Genomic DNA, 17,261 nt, shown 5'->3' on the forward strand with positions numbered 1-17,261 from the left:
GTTCAGTTTTTCTAAGCTGCAACAGGTATGACTGAAACTGTACATTTTTACATTCATGTATCCACCTGTGTGGCGTTCATTTTTTCTTCTGTCTCTTAATGATTATTTGCTCCTATTCTTCTTCACCTCCATTCCAGTTCATAATTCACAACAGATTGGAGTGTGTGGCTGCTGCCCTGGCTTTGTTACGCCGTCACACTGAAACTCCACATCTATTATGCAGTTTCACATTAATCTTTTAAATCAGTCCGCAAATTAACGTACATCCTCCCTTAAGAGAGGGCTGTGATGCTGTGAAGAGTGTGTTCCTTGTTGGCTTTGATATGGTTCAACTCTTCTTTAACACTTCAGGATAGTCAGAGTGCCCTCCATTGTCCAATTATTGTACTGCACTCGCATTGTTTGTTACAAGCTGATGTGCTGAAATGATTTTTTTGTGAACTAGCTTGCTTTAACCACAATCCTGATCACAGACTTTAGAAGTAACCAATGAGATTGATAATACTTAGAGAAATACATCAATTAGCATTCCCATTCATCTCAAAGGCATGTGTTTGGCTTATGCCAGAGCTTAAAAGACTGTAGTTGCATCATAGGTGGCTAATTTTGAATGGTCATTAATGGAGAAAGATGCTTTTTGTATCCAGATGGTGTAGTTACAGGATCTACCGGCAGGGGCTAACAGAGCCATGCTGAGCATCTAAACTGTGATGATCACAAACCTGAGACACTAGCAAGCATAAAAGATTTTACCCCATGTGTTATCTCAATCAAATAATCAATCTTAAAAGCATTAAATTGGCTCATGGATATGACTTCAACCCCTCTCTGTGGTCTTAAAGGGCAATATATCCCAACACACTTCGAGAGTACTGTAGTTCTGTGATTTCACCAGGTGTTTCAGAGGAGTAGATGTGGTACGTGCTGTCATGTTGCTCTGGGCTGGTGTACATGGGCTGTATTACCAAAATTTGATGTTGCGCTTCCCTTTCGTTCTTGTCAATAATCTCAATATCTGTTGTTAAGCACTCCTCATTCCACTGTGTAAGGTTCCCCCACCACTAAGAAAAGAATACAGACAAAATGATTTCATCAGAGCTAATCAATCATGACTACAATCCATACATCCGTAAAAATAAAGTTTCCCAAAAAAATTTAGTGTGTGAAACATTTTACTAATCTAAAGCACTTTTTCTACAATTAGGAACTTTTTGTACATTTGAAAGGTTCCACTGATGTTAAAGTTTTTCATCGGAACCATAGATAATAATACTAAAAAGAACTATTATTAAGAGTGGGTCAATCCATAAGGCATATTCGCCATTAGTTTTCTCAGTAATTTCCATGGGGTTTGTAATTAAGTAAGTAAATAAAAAAAGTAGGTAAAACAAGGTGTGTGTGTGGTATATTCTTAAAGGGATAGTTCACCCAAAAATAAAAATACTGTCATTAATTACACACCCTCATGTTGTCCAAACCTTTAAGACCTTCATTAATATTCGGAACACAAATTAAGATATTTTTGATGAAATCTGAGAGCTTTCTGACCCTGCATAGGAAGCAACAGTACTACCACGTTCAAGGCACAGAAAGGTAGTAAGGACATCATTAAAATAGTCTATTAAAATACTTTTTGTGTGCAAAGAAAACAAAAATAATGACTTTAACAATTTCTTCTCTTCCGTGTCAGTCTTTGATGCAGGAGCCAGCGTTCTGACTTTGAACCCGGATGCACTGTGCCTTGTTTGCAAGCAGAGGAATGCACACTGTCGTGAAAGCGCATCAAAAACTGACACGGAAGAGAATAAATTGTTGAATAAAGTCATTTTAATTTTCTTTGCACACAAAAAGTATTCTCATAGCTTCACAAAATTAAGGGCGACCATCTTTCCCGTCGTTAAACTAACAAAAGTGGATTCGGACACACCCTATGTGCACCTGCGCCTTGTGCTTCAGACCATGTGTTTAGATCGTTAAAATACGGCCCATTGTGTGTGAAATGCTACTACAGAAGCACAGCAACTACCACAAGGATATATGTTTAATTTATACCAAATGTAGCAACTTTGATAACAACTACAACTTCACATTTTTAAAGCACAGAACTGTGACAGAATTCACATTTGATCTGCAATTGTGTGTGTGATTTCTATTGTAAAACAAGAATTCTATGGCGTGCAAATTCTCTTCTAGCTGTAAGAACTACAAACATTTTTAGGTTTATTCTGTCAAATGAATGCATTTGATATTATGGATGGTGTTGGCCTTACCTGAGACTGTTCAGTGTCCATGCTTTTATTTTTGAAGTGTTTGGGATCTGGTACTTCAGGAAAGATCATTCTTCTAACTCTTTCAAGGCCAAAGAATGTCAAAGCGTTCAGACTTAATTGATAAAAACAGTGTCACGGATATTATAATTACTCAAGAGCTGGTTAATACTCACCCCTGCTGAGTCAACAGACAGACAAGAAGAAAGGTGGTTAGTGGCAGCACAATTATCAAAATATAAACCCATATGTAGGCGGATGCTTCTACCAAATGAGCACCTGTGAACAAAATGTTTAGTTTATTTGTGAAGCTTTTTACACACCTAGAAGAATATATGTAATAATTTACTTCTATGTTTCATTTGACTTATCCAAGCCAAACTTGATGAATACAACAACAAAAGTGATTCATACTAGAGACAAATTAACATGAGAAGAACCACAAAAACTCCAGAATTGCTCAGAGTTCAGTACAAGCTAGTAAAGATATCATACATATCTTGAACCATACATATTGCTATGGCTGATGACCAATTAATGCTTATTTATAAAACCAAGCTCTGGTCCTGAACCTGAGAACATGGTATTTCAAGGAGAAATAGACGGTACCTTCATTGTTTCCCCAACCTTGCACTTTTGTCCACTTGCTCGACTCCTTGTCTAGACACCACAGCTTCATTCTTATTCTGAAATCGTAATTCCTCTTCATGCTGAGAGTGGACAAGTCCAAATTGTACACCTCATGTTGTTGTCTCACTTGAATACTCTTACCTCCCTGCATGTAAGCAAATAAGATTTATCCAACTTTGCTTTGAATGGCATGTGTCATTTTACATCAGATTCATGAGCATTTTTCCAGCAAATACAAGTCTGGTTTTCTCAGGTTTGTGCTAAAAGTGAGCCTTACTGCTGCTCAAATGTGTAAGTGTCTGTGAGTGTTAAGTACCTTCCAGTCTTTGACACCCTGGCTCTTGTACTGCACTTCAGCATCATAACAATCAGGGGATATTTTATTATCTGGGGTCCTCCATGTTACAGTAATATCATGCAGTGTATTACTAATATAAAAAAAAATAACAATCTGGTCTGGGTCAATATCTAATATCTCACCTTGAAAAGAGTAGAATAATTATGAGTTCATTCACTGATGTTCCTGAAGGAAACACGATGCATTAAGAGCCGGGGGTGAAAACTTTTTGAATTTGAAGATCAAGGTAAATTGTACTTCATTTGTCTTCCAGGAAACATGCAAGTATCTTCTGTCGCGTCAGAAGGGCAGTACTAAATGGAAAAATATGATATTTCAACAAAATAAGAAAACTTTGGACATCTTCATCCTGTTCAAAAGTTTTCACCCCCGGCTCTTAATGCATCGTGTTTCCTTCAGGAGCATCAGTGAATGTTTGAACCTTTTTTAATTGTTGTGTTTGAGTCCCTCAATCATCCTCAGCGTGAAAAGGTGGATCTCAAAATCATACAGTTACTGCTGGAAAGGGTTAAAATATGCAAAAGATGCTGGAAAACTGAAGATTCTGCAGGACCTGGAGGATTTTTCTGAAGAACAGTGCTCAGTTAACTGTTCAGAACAAACAAGGGACTCATGAACAACCATCACAAAACAAAAAAACAGTCGTAGATCATCCAGGTAACCACACACAGTATTAAGAACCAAGGGTTCCCAAACTTTTGAATGTGGTTATTTTAATAATTTCAGCTATTTTTTTGTCTTGTGGACTATATGTAAACATCTTTTATGGAAAATATCTTACTCAGGACAGTACTAAATAAAAAATAACATGCATTTTGTATGAACTCTCTTATTTTGGTAAAATTATCCACATTTTCACAGATTCTGCAAGGGGTTCCCAAACTTTCGCATGCCACTGTAACAAATAACAGGCCTTGTTTCTCACTAACGCAACTGGTACCATCTTGCATTTCGCTCATCAATTATATTGAAAATTAAATCTGAAGTCTTAAGTTAGGGTGACCATACGGGCCATTTTTACGGGATGCGTCCTTGCCAGAATTTCTATTATGCCTAAAATATCCAGGTTTTGGCTGTTTCCACTGTGCAGGTCAATCGTTGTGTGACATTCATGAGAGCTATAGAGAGCAGAGCAGACGGCGCCTTATGCTTTCAAATCACTCTCACGTGCGCATATTTGCATTGATTTGATCGTTCTCTGTATATCTCACCTCCTCACGCACAGCGCCACGATTGGCCGATTATGTACAATACCTGCATGTTATCGGTCAAACTACTTTAGATCTTTTAGGCAATATAAAAATTCTGGCCAGGACGTGTCCCGTATGAACGGTACATATGACCACCCTACTTCAAGTATGCCCTGATCACAGTGTCAGGGTTTATTTTGCAAGCTGGATGTACATTATTTCTGTTGAAGAAATGATTTTGATTGGTCAATCATGCCATCCAGTGGTATGATTTTCCTAATATCCACCATTGTCCATGACAAAGCTGAACAGCAAACTGCTCACACGCAATTGAAAACGAAGCTATTTTCACATCTTTTGTCCCTAGTGAAAACTTAAGAACAATTTATTCATATGTACTTTAGTATAACTAAATGTATCTGTGGCACACTATAAATTGGTATACTTACAGTCTGTTAAATTGGAACAACTAATTTTGTAAATGTATTTTAGTTGTGCAAAAGCAGTGCTGAAGTTCAACTAAAGTTGTTTTAAATTTATTGTTTGTGCTAAAATGGAACTATTCAGTTCCGTATAATTTACAAAATATTATTACTTGCCTATAAGGCCCTAAATGGTTTAGCTCCTGCGTACCTAACTTGTCTTCTACCACGCTACAATCCAACCCGCTCCCTAAGGTCGCAAAACTCTGGACTTTTGGTAGTACCTAGGATAGCAAAGTCCACTAAAGGAGGTAGAGCTTTTTCACATTTGGCTCCCAAACTCTGGAATAGCCTTCCTGATAATGTTCGGGGTTCAGACACACTCTCTCTGTTTAAATCTAGATTAAAGACACATCTCTTTAGCCAGGCATTCACATAATGCATCTTATAATCTTGTACTGCAGTTATATCTGATCAAATGTACATTATTATTATTCTTTAGCTTGGGTTGAACAAATCATTTTTGCTTAGATGGAACAGCAGCTACGCTAATTATGTCTCTATTTGTTTCTCTGTTTCTGCCACAGGATTAACAAAAGCTTCTTAATTACAGAAGCTTCAGTCTGGATCCAACCCTTAAATGATCTGAGATGACCGAACACCTGAGGAAAGATAAGGCCAACACCTCAGAGGACTTCGGAGGATGCCAACGCTCAGACAACATACAGAATTACCAAATACTGCCATAAGTCAAACATATCAATATATAAATATATTGTGGAAACTTAAATTCCTGTAGAGCTGCTTTGCAACGATTTGTATCGTAAAAAGCGCTATACAATAAACTTGAATTGAATTGAATTGAACTATTCCAAGTATACTTAAAGGGTTCGTTCACCCCAAAATGAAAATTCTGTCATTAATTACTCACCCTCATGTCGTTTCAAACCCGTAAGACCTTCAATTAAGATATTTTTGATGGAATCTAAAAGAGCTCTCTGACCCTCCCATAGACAGCAACGCAACTGTAATGTTCCCAGGTCCAAAAACGTAGTAAGGACATCGGTAAAACAGTCCATGTGACATCAGTGGCTCAACTTCAATTTTGCGAAGCTACAAGAATACTTTTTGTGTGCAAAGAAATCAAAAATAATAATTTATTTAACAATTCTTCTCACCCGAGTTTCATCTTCTGCCATTTTGGAGAGCGTTTAAGAACGTAATCGGCGTAGCCAGCGTTGTTTACGTTCGGGGTGGGGAAAGGGCGCGCATGAACGTGATCGGTGTAATCAGCGTTGTTTACGCTTAGGGTAAAGCCTGCGTATGCGTTGTGATATTCTTCAAAATAGCGTAAGACAGTAACTCGGGGGAGAAGAGTTGTTGAATAAAGTCGTTATTTTTGTTTTCTTTGCGCACAAAAAGTATTCCCGTAGCTTTAAATTAACTTTAATAACTTTAAATATCCACTCTTGTATTTAAGTTTTGAAATACAGAATTCACTCAGCATAAACTTCCAATGTCTTTTGGTGACATTACAATTGCAATTCAATTACACTGTAAGAGTGTTGAACAATATTATACTGATAACAAATTGAGGTCATAATATCCTTTACTTTTAGTGACTTTAATACACATTGCACTTGCATTCCAAGTAAACTTGTAGTGTGTTAATGGCATCATTATTGTGTGCTTCTAATGCAATAAATGAATCTTTAAAAATAATAGCACAGAGTTTTAGAGTTTTAGAGTTTTTAGAGTTTTAACACCCCCAGCATACCAGCTAAATCATTTATCCAGAGAATGTAAACGTGCAGAACTGTTTCAGTGCATGCGATTGGAATAAAACCATCTGTAACATTTATCTGCCCATTGTCTCATCGTGCTTCAATGCTCAATGCACTGCACAACTGTCCCTAATATACAGTAAACCGCAATTACATGATTTAGCGGTTTGATGGTCTTGCATTATGCAACAAATTTTCATTCATGAATTTAAATTATTTTAATACATTTTACGTTGTTATTTTTCATGCAGTTAACATCTCTGGATTTATTTGACCTTTTAACTTTTTGTGTAATTTTTAGGGCTGGTCAGGATCATTTTAATAATTTGTCATAATATTTTGACAGCCCAAAGGACTGCAGTCCACATTTCAAAGTGCAAAGCTGCTTTGCAACCATGCAAAATTGTGAAAAGCACTATAGAAATACATTTGAAGTGTGCTTAAATTATTGAAAGGGGAAATGTCATAATTCACCTTACTTTCAAAGTCATAATTATAAAACTTACTTCATGATTATGATTTTAATATAAATGAGTATTAAAATAGTATAGATAAAAGGAAACACACACACACACACACACACACATATATATATATATATATATATATATATATAATATTATTTTGCACCTCAAAACATTTCCTTTTATCTATACTATTTTTATACTCAAGTATAACTCAAATACAGTTCATTGTATTGTACATTTAATCATAACAGGTTAACAGAGGATACAACAAAAATAAATTACTGAAGTATTACTTCAATATTTAACCAATTCAATCATTTTATTTGCAGATTGCTCATTTTTACATTTGCGCTTAAGGCAAAAGTTGCATTTGAAAATTCTGCCCTTGCAGCACCTGTTAGCAGAAACATGTTCAATTCATACCTTTGTTTTTTCTTGGTTTGCCCAAAAAGACAGCCTTACTTAAAATAAATAAAAAAATTAATAAATGACACAGCATCATCTTAAAATAATTTCATCATTCTCAGATTTTACATACATTGTGAGACTTGTATCTTTTGCTGCAATGAGTTTCTAAAGGTTTCTTTTGAAAAATGTGCCAAATCTGCAACACAGATTCCTAATAGTGTGCACTTTAGCGGGTTCAGAAGTTTAGCAAAACCACAAAACTGATTGTTGTTGGATTTCACGGCCCGTGATAGTAAGGCGAGGAGAGACTGGCTTTTCAAGCCCCCTTCACTGAACATACTGTAGCCTATATTTTTAGACCTTTGTTAAAATCGCATTATTACAATACTTCAGACACTTTTAAAGGGCAAAGGCACAAATAAATATCAATACACAGAATGTGATATTGTTTCTTGTGCCATAGTATTAGGTGAGAACTCATACAGCAGCCTTGTTTACTTAAATGATATCACAACATACAGTACAAACAATCCCCACAGACAAACCTTAATATGGCCTTACATCTACAGGATCATAAGATGAGTTGCTTCATTCATCCGATACCGAGACTAGTTGTTGGGTTGAGTGAGCATGGACATGTCATTGGGGTCATGAAGTGGCCATCCTCTTTCAAAGGTGTCGTCCTGTTAGTTTATATTATTTATGGGTCTGTGTGTGTGTGCATTTGTAGGTTGTTTTGTGCTCAGAGAAAACCATTATGAAAATCACTTTTAACAAATTAAAGACTTGGAGATTGAATTAAGAACCTAGCCAGTGAATATATATTTAATTCTTCCCCAATTGCATTTGTAAATGGTATACTATTTTATAAATTAATTTGTAGTGCACTAAATTTGTGTTTGATGAAAGCATGAAATAACTACATTTACAGTGTATTTTCAGTTAGTACATAGACATTATGTATTTTTAGTATACTTATGAAATAAAAATATTTTAAATACAATTCATTATATTTATTTTTACTCTCCACTCATCACATCACCACTCTTTCATGGCAGTTCTTAACTGTTTAACAAGAGGAACAAAGAGGAAGTGAGTTATTTACCGTCTTATCTTGTCCGGAAAAAAAATCCTTCCAGTACACATAATTATTTTGTTTATTCGTCTAATCTTTGCCATCTTTTTAATAAAATGTATTCTTGTCCGGAAAAAAAAAATATTTCCAGTACACAATTATTTTGTCTATTCGTCTAATCATTTGCCATTTTTTAAATAAATTTTATTGGTAACACTTTGCAATAAAGGTGTCATTAATTAACATTAATTAATGTATTAACTAACATGAACAAACAATGAACAATGCATTTATTACACTATCTTTATGTTACGGAATTAGGACGGATACAGAGAGATGGGTTAATGAATGAGGATTTATTTGTCAACAGGTGAGCAATAGAGTGAGATGTCAGGTAATTAGCGATCTTGGAAGTCTTGATGGATTAACTGGAGGAATAACTTGTTTATCTTCTTTCAGGCAGAGGAGGGAACCAGAGGAGGCACACACCGCAAACTGGGAGCTGACTCGGGAGAAACACAGGAGCAGACAGGCTGGAGATCCTAGGAGTACACACACGGGAAGGTAGTTCTGCAGTTTAGTAACACAGAGGTAAGTAACAAGACTTTAGCTGAGACAACGATAGCAGTCCTCTTCGATGAATGAGACCAAACATTGAATGCTTGGTGGTGTGTGTCTTTAATGGCAGAGGTGATGAGTGGCATAATATTTCTATATGCTGAAAAATGTATATAAAATCCACATTTCTGAGAAATGTATCCAAATTTGTGACCCTGGATTAGTCATAAGTCATCATTTTTTGAAATTGAGATTTATGCAGCATCTGAAAGCTGCATGAATAAGCTTTGATCAAGTCAAGAGAACATATAAAAAAAAATGTAAGGGCAAGCTAAGGAGTTAATTTGGAATTTTCATAATACTACTACATATTATATGTAGCAGAGGCCAGCGGGTAAGTGCTGTGCAGGTTAAACCTCACTCCCCGACCTCAAGTGGTGCTCTAGCGACTGACGCTAGAGGCCGTGGCCTTTAGCCTCCTTGTTAGAGCGGCCGCCTCCCACGCCGGAGACCGCGGTTCAAATCCCGCTCGGAGCGGGTGGAGTAGGACCGCGACACATGTATACATTCTCGAAGTTTCTGAGATCACAAATACTATCTTAACAGACCATGAATGTATACAGGACCATAGTTTCAGAGATGCACTGCATCCCACCGTTCCTTCAAGATCTCTACTTGTAATAGAGATTAATGAGACTAGTGCTCAGCATTTACGAAACGTTGAATGACACTGACCACACCAACCTTGTCATTTCAATTGTGCCACAGAGAGGACGGAGATGTCAAGTTAGGGAGTGAAGGGGAAAAGAGAGCATTGATTCAAAAGATGAGGATAAATCTTTGAGCAGCACTCGATTCTGTCTGGGCTGCGGAGCAGTTCTCCCCCTCTGGGAAGGGCTGCGTGTCTGCAGAGAAACCGAGCTAAGACGAGACCTGTCAGGAACAAAGAGCGAAATTCCAATGATATGTTTAGCTAAAAGGGTGAGAAAAAAGTGAATCAAAGCAGCGCAGGATCAAAGAAACGCTTCAGTAAAGTCAACTTGGCCGCCAAGAGACCAGCAGGGGATGCATATGATTTATAAGTTGTTCTTCAGAACCTTCTGATGTTGAAGAATTGAATGTTATTGTTGCTAGAGAGATGAAGAGGGAGACGTGGGACTGAGGTGGAGGGTCACCTATTTGCGCTTCAAAAGTGGAGCTCTGTGATGTGTGACTGTCGTCAAACACTGGTCTTGAACAGAGGCACTGGAACACATCAGAGCCAATAACCCACTGCAATAAACGGTGGAAAAGACATGTGACATGTGTTTTGTTTGCTTTTACTTGACTTACATACAATCAAAAAAACAGCTTTTGAAAGTCAATATGACAGCGAGTGATGATCAATGGCAGTTTGTTTAAGCCAAGGGCACGGTAAAGGTCAACTAAAGGGTCAATGTCAACAGTGTTGCGCTACAAGAGATATCACGCTCTCTGATCTAACTTTGTAGAGACCTTTGGAGGGGCAGGTGCTAAAGTATAAAAGGGGCACATGGAACATGGCTTTTAATAGGGCTGTGATCTTTGCTGATATGTGTATCGAAATGGATGCTTCTGTACTGATACAGCAGCAAATGCCATGACTCCGGTTTGAAGAAGAAACACGGAACAGAAAAGACCATTTTAAATTTAAAAGTTAAAGACATTTTTTTGCACCTCTTAATTACTCTGGAATGATATTATTATTATTATTGTTGTTGTTGTTATTGAGATTACAGGGTATGGTGGTTTTGCTGTTGTAGAAAAAAATAATCCTCACTTATTTCAAATAATTATTTCTTATTTCTTATTATAATTATTTCTATTCTAATCCAGTTCTGAATTTATTCATTTTTTGAATGATAATGATTATAAAAACAGGATTGATAAATATAATTCGGACGAGAAAATCAGTATAAGCCTGTTTTACCAGTGTTGTGATAATTATGTTTAAGGCACTCTACGTTTTTTAAATAAATACTGTAATAATAATAGTTCAAAGTATTAATAGTTTTTAGTCAGATAACATAAAAAAGACAAGACACCTCTACGCGCTTTAAACTTTTCCCAATTAAACAGCAAGAACGAAAGACAACAAGCACCTTTGTTTTTATTGCTGTGTGTAGAACTATGTTAGCTGTATTTTTTATATTTAATATTAATTTGAATAAAAATGTAAATTCGTCCCCCACACTTTATTCGAGCTCGAGCAGGTGTTTTCACATAGAGGTTTCTAGATTTAAATCGAGATTTAAATTAAAAGAGGCATGACCTGACGTTTTATTCGTATCCAAAATGAGGAGATGTGAATATCAGCAGAGCTGAACACTCTCGTGCAGTGCATGTTTCATTCATACTCGAAGCCAGAGAAACATTTGACCTGCAGGAAATCCCTAATATGGACAAACTCACACGGCTATTGCTGTAGCTGAGCTGAATAAAAAGCAGAAACATTTTTACAGATGAAACATGAAGACAATAAACACACGATTGTGAAAATATATGGTTTATGTGTGTTTTAGTCAGTCGTGCTTATAGTCAGTTATCAGGTTTGGTCATCACTGACACTTTGCAGTGTACATGACAAAAGCAGCTGAGCAAGAACATGTTTATTGTGAGCTAACCACACTAACCAGTTCCTTTGAGGCACAAGGTACTGTACGTGTCAGACATTTCTCCATTTCTCAGAGCATTATCAGCCTAGCTCAAGCACCTTTCTGTATAGTTCTTGTAAATAATAATAATAAGTGCATGTTTTTTTTTTCTCTCATATTTTTTATGGGAATACTTTAGAATTTGCGTTCAGTGTTTAGTTCTTTTTTATTTTATTTTATTTTATTTTATTTTATTATTTCAGTTTGTGGGCCCGATACTTGCTCCTGTACTCGTACTAGTTAAAATGCCCCGATACCAAACGCCGATACCATCGGTGCATCCCTAGTTACAATATTAAAGAACATTAAATCCGAGATAAAATAAAGGACCTCACTATTATTCAAAAATGTGCTATATATATATATATATATATATATATATATATAATTTTTATTAATATAATAATATTTAATAAATTACTGATTTTAAAGTAAAAAAAAAATCCTTAATTTAAAAATACAAAAATTAAAGACACAACACAAATACATGTTGTTGATTTTTTATTTTTTTATTATTTTACAGATCACACTATTAAAGAAGAATAAATACAATATAAAATAGAGAACCTTACTATTATATTAAATGCGAAAAAAATATATATATTTTTAAATAATAATAATAAACATAATATTTCATAAATGACTGTCTAGACTAGAGGTCAACATATTCCTTAATTTACTAACAAAAAAAGTCTACACTAACAAGAAAAAGTTATCTTTTAAGCAAACATAAAATGAAGAACACAATACCCTTTGATACATGTTGCTGTTGTTTGTGTTTTTTTTTTTTTTTTTTCAAACAGAATGAAAGAATATAAAGGTGCATGACATGACAGAGAACATGGCATGCAAGACATCTGAAGCGAGCAGTGAGTTTATGTATGTGTGTGTTTATGAGATGCAGCCAGCAAACTGCAAGGTAAGAGTGGTCCACTGGGACAACTCAGAAATAACAACAAAGAGTCATCAGAGGTCTGGATGAAAGCCCTGTCATGAAATATTTCACTTCTCACAGTCCACACCTCAATGAGTATGTGCTCATGGATTGACTGACTGATGCTGCTGCCAGAGCACATGGAATTTTGACCACAACAAACCTTGGATCTAGCAGATTCCTCAGTGCAGTCACATTTAATATCACAGAACACAATCACTGCATTACGTGTAACTGTGCATTAGCTGTGATATTCGTCAAAGGCACTGTGGGTAACTCACAAGCCTTGCTTTTTTCAAGTTAAGTGAAAATGGCTTTAGAATTTCTCAGAACTGTGCATTCAGAATGGATTTAAAAAACAAACAAACAAACAAAACAAATATAAAGAGAAAGAATCGCATGCTTTTTAATGGTAAGAATATGTTGAAAGTTCATGTCGGTTATGATTCTCGACCTGTTTCTTCTAGCAGTTCATCTTACTTCTCATAACCATTAGTTTCATTTTCATTTCAACAGTGCCATCAAGTGGAATTTTTGTCTACTTAGTAGTTGTAAATTCAGGACAGAAATATAAAAGCCCAAGCTTAATTTTATTTTGTGTAGTAATAAAAATAAAGTGCAAGTATTTGGATTTTCACCAAATCTCAGTGAAAATGTATAAAATTCATACAAGGATAACACAGATAATGTTTTAATCTAATGTCACATGTTGTCTGTGAACATATTTTTCCAAAGTATCAACATGTGGAAACAATTGTGCATTTCCTGCTATCTGAAGAAAGTTAATGGTTTTAAACCAGTCATTTTAATATCAAAGCACTTAACACTAGTATTATAATTACTTGCAGGCTGGCAATTCAAAACCCCTGTCAAGGTTGCATTTGAAGAAAATTACTTATTATTTATCTGACATGTACAGTACGCTTGGAGTCAGGCGAGGCAGTTCACATTACAGAAGATTGCTTTGTATTATGGTCATTTTAGTAAATTACATTGGCCTTTGATCTCTGCCAGTTGATTGACTTGCATGGTTTTCATTATAAAGACTTGCAAAGTCTGTCTGTTGATACTAGTAAACAAAATCAGAGACATAATAGAGACTGTGTCCAGCTGTGCTTAAGATTGTAGATCAGCTTGATTACAGAGCTTTGAAATGCTCTAGCTGAGGAAGACAATCGTTATATGCTGTTTTTGCTCACCCGTTATTGCCATGTATGGATGCCTATTACAAATAAAATATGAAGTTTCAGTGAAGGTTGTTCTGTTAGTATATAGTATTCCCAGAAATGTAGCATAGCGATATTTTTAGGTAATAAAGTCTAATGTACAAGAATAATGTACGCTATAGCCTAATGTCAGGCTGACTGTGGCCTATCTCGTTTATTACAAGGTCACACACTAAATAAACAAATACAGGACATGAAATATTGATTTGTTTTACTTATTTTAAAATCTTACCTGTGTCATGTAGGCCTAAGCTTCTGCTAAACAAAACAGTCTGCGATAACGTATGAAAACAGCCAGCCTAGCAACAAGATGAACATTCACTACCATACTAAAATGGTGCGAATTTAAGCCTTGTACATCAGTTTGAAAAAAGTTACACAGAGGTTCTTAGGGAACAAAAATAATACACATTAAAAATATGAAGCCTTGCAAACAGAATGAAAATCTATTAACAATTAATGCATCATTTCAATTGGCACGCTGTTTTATTGGGTTTCAATGGTGACATTTTTGTCCTTAAATGTGTAACTTTTCATTGGGTAAATTTAGGTAAAGTGCGCTATTAAATAAATAAATAAATAAATATATATATATATATATATATACATTTCGTTTTATTTAGCCTACTGGTATTATTTCTGAATGTAATAACGCAGTTTGTGCTTATCTGTGTTTAAACTACAAAGGTAACATTAATTTAGACCTACCTGTTGCCTATCTAAATATGATTTTATAATGTGATGCTATAGGCCTACCACATCACTGTGATGTTGCCTAACCAGGCCTAAGACAATTCAGTTAAGAATTACAGCTACCCGACGCCTAAGAGTCGGACATCTCGCCCCAGCTATGAACACTATCACCTGGGACTAAGATCTTTAGTGTTCGACTAACCTGCTGTACAGCAGTAACCAGACAGACTCAAGACAATGCCTTTGAATATGCTTCACGGCCGGGAGGTCCTCACACCAATCACAGAGAATCCCCCCAGCAACAAGGATACAACGGTTTATATAGCCTAAGGAAGGTATATAGCAAAAGGTCATGTCACATTACATCATTTTCCTCTACCATGATTGGTTCACTTATGTGAAAAATGAATAACCCCTTCTCTTTAGTTACTGATTACCTCTGCCTATTCCTTAAATAATGTATTGATATTAGTCATCATGTACTCAAAAGTTAGGCCTGCAAGAAAAAAAAGAGAAATTATTTTGTGACCAACTGATCTTATGATTTATGATTATTTGTTTCACAATATATATATATATATATATATATATATATATATAGTATCTCACAGACGTGAGTACACCCCTCACATTTTTGTCAATATTTTATTGTATCTTTCCATGTGACAACAGTGAAGAAATTACACTTTGCTACAATGTAAAGGAGTGAGTGTACAGCTTGTATAACAGTGTAAATTTACTGTCCCCTCAAAATAACTCAACACACAGCCATTAATGTCTAAACCGCTGGCCACAAAAGTTAGTACACCCCTAAGTGAAAATGTCCAAATTGGGCCCAAAGTGTCAATATTTTGTGTGAGCACCATTATTTTCCAGCACTGCCTTAACCCCCTTGGGCATGGAGTTCACCAGAGCTTCACAGGTTGCCACTGGAGTCCTCTTCCACTCCTCCATGACAACATCACGGAGCTGGTGGATGTTAGAGACCTTGCGCTCCTCCACCTTCCGTTTGAGGATGCCCCACAGATGCTCAATAGGGTAATACAACCTCTGGATATGACACTGAGCACGTGCACTCAACTTCTTTGGTTGACCATGGCGAGGCCTGTTCTGAGTGAAACCTGTCCTGTTAAACCGCTGTATGGTCTTGGCGACCGTGCTGCAGCTAAGTTTCAGGGTCTTGGCAATCTTCATATAGCCTACGCCATCTTTATGTAGAGCAACAATTTTTTTCTTTGCCATGAGGTGCCATGTTTGAATTCCAGTGACCAGTATGAGAGAGTGAGAGCGATAACACCAAATTTAGCACACCTGCTCCCCATTCACACCTGAGACCTTGTAATACTAACGAGTCACATGACACCGGGGAGAGAAAATGGCTAATTGAGCCCAATTTGGACATTTTCACTTAGGGGTGTACTCACTTTTATGGCAAGCGGTTTAGACATTAATGGCTGTGTGTTGAGTTATTTTGAGGGGACAGCAAATTTACACTGTTATACAAGCTGTACACTCACTACTTTACATTGTAGCAAAGTGTCATTTCCTCAGTGTTGTCACATGAAAATATATAATAAAATATTTACAAAAATGTGAGGGGTGTACTCACTTCTGTGAGATACTGAATATATATACATATAAATATACATACATACATACATACATAGACACACACACACACACACACACATTTAGTCATTTAGCAGATGCTTCACATACATACAGTACACACCAGGGGCGTCATGCACTCATTATTTTTGAAGGGGCACGAGCGGGGGAGGGAGGGGGAGTCGTCATGTGACACACAGCAGCCGCAAAAGCACTTATGTTTTATTTATTTTTTCCTTTTTATTCGAAACATTCCCAGACGCATTAACTATATCATGAAATATCTTGATTCTCACCTTTATAGATTATGTTAGTTGATCTAGTGGGTGATGGTCAAAGTAACTTAATAATGTAACCTATTAACTATGCATAAAAAACCTGTCTCTTTACTTAATTTACAGATATGGGTGTCATGCCAGAACATATTTTAAAACTACTGATTGTATATTTGATGTGAATTTAACATTGAAAGTTAATGTGAATAAAAACATTGTAAATTAGACTACTAAGCTTACAGAAAGACAGCAAAGAACATTTAAATTATCAAAGAACATTTTCACTGACAGTCTAGAGTTCAAGCAAAAACTCCCATTAAAATCACTGAAGCTTTTTTCACTATGAAATAAATATCTTACTTACATATTCGTACACACATTAATGTTCCAATTTGCACTTTGTTGTTTCCGAAAATTTCAAGAATTCGCCAGAAAGAGGTATTCAGTCAGCGAGCAAGTGATGAAAATACCTGCATTTAAGCGATGACTCATCTGAACATTGCATTTATAAGCTCAACAGAATCGTGTGTGATTGGTTATAATGCACAGTGCTGTAAAAACGCATCTGTATGAATTTAGCAGCTGATCTAATCACGCAGGTATGATTTTATTAAATATAGAAAATATTAATCGGCTATTTTTTGTCTTTTGGAAGCTGCATTCAAAATTCACTTGGCTCAAAAATCGTGGCCCC

Source organism: Barbus barbus, assembly GCF_936440315.1.
Source record: "Barbus barbus genome assembly, chromosome: 11".
Lineage (NCBI taxonomy): Eukaryota > Metazoa > Chordata > Actinopteri > Cypriniformes > Cyprinidae > Barbus > Barbus barbus.